The sequence below is a fragment of the Cebus imitator genome, unplaced genomic scaffold (genome assembly GCF_001604975.1).
Source record: "Cebus imitator isolate Cc_AM_T3 unplaced genomic scaffold, Cebus_imitator-1.0 Scaffold53, whole genome shotgun sequence".
Classification (NCBI taxonomy): domain Eukaryota; kingdom Metazoa; phylum Chordata; class Mammalia; order Primates; family Cebidae; genus Cebus; species Cebus imitator.
Window position 1 is genome coordinate 1944425 of NW_016107368.1, and position 6214 is coordinate 1950638.

General features: G+C 48.2%; 1 protein-coding gene across 1 annotated transcript in view; it reads left to right on the forward strand.

The window, feature by feature from the left end:
• The first annotated feature begins 2776 nt into the window (after positions 1 to 2776).
• Positions 2777 to 6214, forward strand: part of STAG1 (stromal antigen 1) — a 410571-nt gene continuing 407133 nt past the window's right edge. Inside the window, exon 1 of the mRNA XM_017528196.1 lies at positions 2777 to 3035. The gene's annotated coding sequence lies outside the window, so the exon portion shown is untranslated. The remainder of the gene's footprint in view (positions 3036 to 6214) is intronic.

A 6214-nucleotide genomic window follows, 5' to 3' on the forward strand; every position in this document is an offset into this window, starting at 1 on the left:
TAATTTATGGTGTAATTATTTATAAACACTAGCTCAATTATTAAGTGTGAGGGCAAAATAAAATTTTAGATTTCTATAAACTTAGAAAGTTGATTACCCATGCCCTCAGACTTAAAAAAATGCTAAAAAGTTCTTAGCAAGATCAGAAACAAGTGGCCTGTTAGCACAGTAGTTAAGGTATAGAGACTGCAACTGCAAGGTTGCTGGTTCAAATCCTCAGTGGAGCCAGTCTTAAATTAAAAAAAAAAGAAACCTCTTGGGAAGATCAGAAACAACAAATGTAATAATGCTGATGGCATTTCTATAATATATAAATATTAAATAGTTTAATACTCATAACAACCCTATGAGATTGGTACTGTTGTTATTTCCATTTTGCAGTTGAGGAAACTGAAACACAAAGAGATTTGCCTAAGGTTACATAGCTTTCCAGAGCAGTCTGGTTTCACAGTTCATGTTCTTAATCACTACACTATGCCAAAATTACAATGTTAAGATATATTAGGAAATTCAAGTAAGAGAGAGGAATTATTTTAAGTGTTGAGTTTTGAGCTGCAGCTTTCTGGCAAGTAGCTGAACACGAGGAACCTCAGTTAAGGAAAAATCAGGAACAGACTAATTTTGGGAAACCTAAGAGAAGGCATGTAGTAGAGAACAGATTGAAGAAAGAGGAGGTGCTAGCAAAGAAATCGGAAGACCAGCAAACTAGGTAGGTGTAGATTCAGGGAAGCATCTTAGAAAGGCAAAAAGGGTTTCAAGGAAGGGAGAGGGATTGGTGAAAACTGTAACTGTTTCTTTTGAGAAATGTGACAATGAAAGGAAGGTTGATAGTATAGCAACTGGAAGGAGTAACAGTACTGAATAAGAAAAGACAACAGAAACTTTTTTTTTTTTTTTTTAAGACAAGAGTCTCACTGTTGTCGCCCAGCGTGGAGTGGTCAAGTGATCTCAGCTCACCGCCACCTCCACCTCCTGGGGTCAAGCGATTCTCCTGCCTCAGCCTCTTGAAGCTGGGATTACAGGAGCACACCACCAGGCCTGGCTAATTTTTGTATTTTTAGTAGAGACGGGGTTTCACCATGTTGGCCAGGATGGTGTCGTTCTGTTGACCTCGTGATCCTCTGGCCTTGGCTTCCCAAAGTGCTGGGATTACAGGTGTGAGCCACCGCACCCAGCCAAGGCAACAGAAACTCCTGAGAAGTTGAAAGGAAGAAGCCAGTGGATAAGAAGGTATTTACGATATAAGATACAGTACTTAGGAAAGTAGTGGTGGGAGGAGGAGATGGAAAGGGATGACATACATAGTTTCAGGCAGAGGGATGGGCTCTGTAGAGAAGGAAAAGGGTTCTGGGTTAATTTGGTTAGTTTTGAAATCATGAGCAGGAGGTGGTCACACATACTTTACAATGGAGGGAACGTCAAACCGGAATTGGAGTCCCATAGCTTTGAGCCCAGGAAACTGGATGAATTTACCTATCAGTATGGACTGGGACTGGCATCTTTAATAACATGGAAAGCTCGAAAGAGTCTTTGTGGAGGATAGGATAGGAAATCAGCCAGAGATTAGGAAAAAAACTCAATAAAATTATAAGTAGGAGTCCGGTCACAAGTTTATACTGGTTATGACTGCCTCCAGCGAAAAGCCACACATCTTGTAACCTTTGGAAGAGAAACTACAAATAGGAGTAACCTACTGCAGAATGGCCCTGAAGTCTACAGTTGAGCGACTCTATACTGAAATAGAGCTGGCTATAGCAATAGAGAAGTTAGTCATACATGGGGTAATGATCCAAGAGAGAAAGGATTCACTTTTGTAGTGAAAACTTGTAAGCAGGTGAAAGGTAGGAGCCATAGCCACGGAGGGGCAAGTGGTGATCAGGGAAGAGGTGACATTCAATATAAAAGTTTGTTCATGATTTCACCTTAGTGATTATTTCTCTTTTGGTATCTAGAAGGCTAAGATTCTCATGTCTATTTCGGAGCTACTGAAAGTAGTCCTAGGTTGTGGAAGGAAAAATCCAACTTCACAGCTGAGTCTATTTTCTCAGTCTAGTTATATTCTCTTTTCACAAACTAGCCAATGCTGCCGCCTTACGCAAAGCCGGCACCACGGAAAGGATGTGCTTTACAGAGGCAGGGTGACGCCACTCGGCCTGGGGCGGGCAGGGTTTCGTCAAGATTAATGGCGAGGGAAGTCCCCAACATTTCCTTTGAAACCTTTTCACTCTCGCCTAGTGAAAGGGCTTGTCAACTGTAAATCGCTAATACAATGCTAAGCTGTGAGGCCCTCGCTAAATTCAAGTAAAGTGGGAGCAGGGATCTGCCGTGGCCTCGCCCTCGGGTGTCCGCAGCGCGTCTCGAGAGCGGCGGATGGGGGCAGCAGCAGCCGGGCGGGGGAAGAGGAAAGCGCCGGCCCTGAGAACTAGGGAGGAGCCTCGGTGAAGGAACCCGGGTTGGGTTCCTTTCTAGGTTTCCAAGAAGCTCCAAAAATGGCGGGCGGCAACCCGGCGAGCCGGACGCGCAGGCGCCACCGTGGCCATCCTTCCGCCTGCCTCCGGCGGCCCAAGAACCTTCCATAGCGCCCTTACCCAGAAATCTACACAGCTCGCGATTGGCTGAGCTGCGCGAGCACTCCGTGTGGGGGCGGGGCCGCCACGCAGAGGCCACGTTTCCCGCCCCGCTGGTGCGCGTGCGCGCAATCCCCACAGGAAAGCGTTTGCGCGCGCCCCTACCGCGGCCCCTAGCTCGCGCCTCAGCTCCCTCCCCTTTCCGGGCAGGCCCGTCCCGTCAGCAAGGCAGTGAGCACCGCGGCCAGCAGAGGGCGGTCCGGACCCAAGTCTGCAGCGGCGCCATTGGCGTGTGGAAAATGCCACCAGATGGCGGGTTAGGATTGCAGCTCCGTTGAAGGCGCGGCCCCCGCTCCCGAACCCCCGGCGACCACCCCGTAACAACCCCCCCACATCGGGAATAACACACCGGAGACTTTTGGGGGGAAACTAGGTCGACGGCCGGTGGCGCCCGGATGGGCAGCTGAGGTGAGTGCGGGCGGCGGCGACGGCGGCGGGGGGCGGGAAAGAGGGGGAATGCGGCGGCAGCGGCGCGGGGGCTGGAAGCGCCGATCCAAGATGGAGGCCGGGCGAGAGCGAGAGAGCGCGAGCGGGGAGCGGGCGGGCCGGGCGCGGGCCCTGCGCGGGGGAGGGAGGCCGCGCGGGCCTGTGCGGGGCCCGGCGGTCGTGGGCCGTCCGAGTGCCCGGAGAAGCAGCTGTGGGCGCGGCGGGCACCCTGGCGCCTTCGTCGCTCGCCACCCCTCTCGCGGGCCCCGAAAATTTTGCCCCCGCCCGCCTGGGCACTACGGCGACAGGCGCGGAAGCCTTTGTGGCGCGCTCGGGCCCGCCGCCAAGCCCGCCCTCCGCCCCCCCGCCCGGGCTCTCGGGACTCGCCCGCGCCCAGCGGGGCCGGGCCGAGGCGGGCTAGCGCGAATGCCTTCCGCCGCCCGCCGACCTGCGTTTCTGCGGTGTTTTAGCGGCGGCGGCGGCGTCACATGACAACGAGCTCGCCTCAGCGCTGGGGCCTGGGGGGTCGCTCGGCGGGGTGGCTGGCCCAGGCTTCTTGTTGGCGGGGTGGGGCCGGGGTGGCGGCTGGGGGAGATGGGGCGTCATGCCGGGCTTTCCAGCTGTCCGCTCTCTGAGTCCGCGACGGGGGCCTCCTTATGAAACGTGTCCAGGCCCAAGCACTGCCCCGCTAGTTTGCCAGTCCCCTGAGGAAAGAGGCCAATAAAAGTTGTTTTCCCTCCTTTCTCGAGGTGGGGGCGGGGTAGGAAACTGAAATGCTTGGAGTTGGACCTGAGCCTCGTTTGCAGGGTCCGGACTGGGTGCTTCTTGTATGGTATGGGTACTAAAAAATTTTCAGGTTTTAGGACCGTCAGGTCACTCCCATCTACCCACATTTGAAATGTTACCGATTCTCTTCACATTGCAGGGAATCGTGCCCCGGGCGTATAAGTCTTGGGATGGTTTTGGACAAGACAAAAAACTGCAATTTGTGATAAAGAATTATTTGCTGTTAAAGTTGGTGTTAAGATGGATAGAGTTTATTCTTTCTCGTGGTTCTGACTAGAAGGACTGTATTTTGCATCTTAGCAAAAATAGCGTTTACACGAGAAAATATCTGAATTGGCACAAAGTTGTGATTTGTAACTTATGTGGAATTTGACTGTGACTCTACATTTTAGTTTTCCTCGTGTTTTAAGAAAATTGCACATTCTCATGGTGAAGCACTTAGGGAAATATACAGAACAGTGAAAATAAAAACGACTTGTTTATTGTATGGTAGTATAATGTACGTTGTTCTTATATTCATAATGTATGAAGAATTCAGGCTAAAAAGTTTAAGCAGGGGAATAGGGAATAGAAAGAAGCAGAAATGTTATTTTCTTGCTTTTGGTGATTAGGAATACTTAGCAGAAATGTTATTTCCTTGCTTTTGATGATTAAGAATACTTATAAGACAAATTGTTACCTAAAGTTGTAGATCTGCAGGTGTTTTGCCACGTTTTTTTCCTTTAACTGTTTAAAATGTACTTTGAGTAAATTAAATTCAAGTGGCCTGCTAATGGTCATTTTCAGGAACTACTTTTGAGTGGAAATTTTTCTGTATCCACTTCAGTTTCGGTGTTGGGATATTTAAATAGATGCAAAATATGGAAATTTGTTGTGTTACTAGGATTGCCTCCTTTGAAGACAGTAATAGAATGACTGTAGATTTGATTGGCTCTTTTTAAAGCCTTAAGGGCACTATGGTTCAGGGGAGAGTGAGTGCACCCTGGACTGAAGTTACTTTGAACATCCCCTGGGTTTGTGGTGTTCAGGATGTTACCCCTATGAGCCTTACTTTCTTCATCTCTAAAATGGGGAGCTGGGCCCAGTGGTGCACTCCTGTAGTTCCAGCTACTCTGTAGGCCGAGGCAGGAGGAACTCTTAAACCCAGGAGTTTGATACCTGCCTGGGCAACATACAAGACTCCATTTCTTTAAAAAAGAAAATAAAATGGGGTAATATGGTGGTTGTGTAACAAGATGTGTGTGAAAAACCCTTTTAGTTGCTATAACTTAAAATTTATAGAATTTTATATAGTTTTAAACTTTTTTTCCCTCGATTCTGGTGCTCTATATGTCTTCATAATCTCAGTGGTGTAAGAAGAAATAATATATTTTGGGGAAAGATACATCATTCTTGTTTCCCCTTTTACTCGTTGCTTTGTCCTGTATCTTTATATCCTTAGGAGGATGTATTAGGCTTTTTTTTTTTAATTCGTAACAAATCATACCCTTAGCAGCTTAACAATTATTTCAGCTTCCATAGGTCAGAAGTTTAGGAAGGCATAGCTGAGCATCTCACAGGCTAAAATCAGGGTGTCAGCTGTGGCTGCAGTTCATTTCTGAGCCTCAGAGTTGTCTTTTTTTAGAGGGGGGGGTTTCACTGCAACCTCCGCCTCACGGGTTCGAGCAGTTCTCCTGCCTCACCTTCCCGAGTAGCTGGGACTACAGGTGTACACCACCACACCCAGCTAATTTTTGCATTTTTGGTAGAGACAGAGTTTCACCATTTTGGCCAGGATGGTCTCAATCTCTTGACCTCGTGATCCGTCCCCGTCGGCCTCCCAGAGTGCTGGGATTACAGGTGTGAGCCTCTGTGCCTGGCCAGAGTTGTCTTTCAAGGTCACTACTTGTTGGCACAGTTAATTTCCTTGCAGTAGTATGACTGAAGTCCCTACCTTCTTGTTAGCTGTTGGCCAAGGACTGCTTTCAGTTCCTTGCCATGTGGCCACATAGACAGTTCACAACATGACTGTTAGCATTTATCCAGGCTAGCAGTAATCAGTCTCCTTGATTTCTTCTGTGTCTGATCTCTGATTCCCCTTTAAGGTCTCTTTTAAAAAGGTCACCAGATAAGGCCCACCCAGATAGTCTCCTTTTTGGTGAACTCAACTGATTAAGGACTTAACTACATCTGCAGACTTATATTTTGTCATATAACATAACTGCAGTAATAATATTCCATTATTTCTACAGGTCTTTGCCAGACTCGAGCAGAGGGTTATTTAAGGTTCTTTTTTTTTTTAATTTTATTTTATTTTATTTTTTTTTGAGATGGAGTTTCGCTCTCGTTACCCAGGCTGGAGTGCAATGGCGCGATCTCGGCTCACCGCAGCCTCC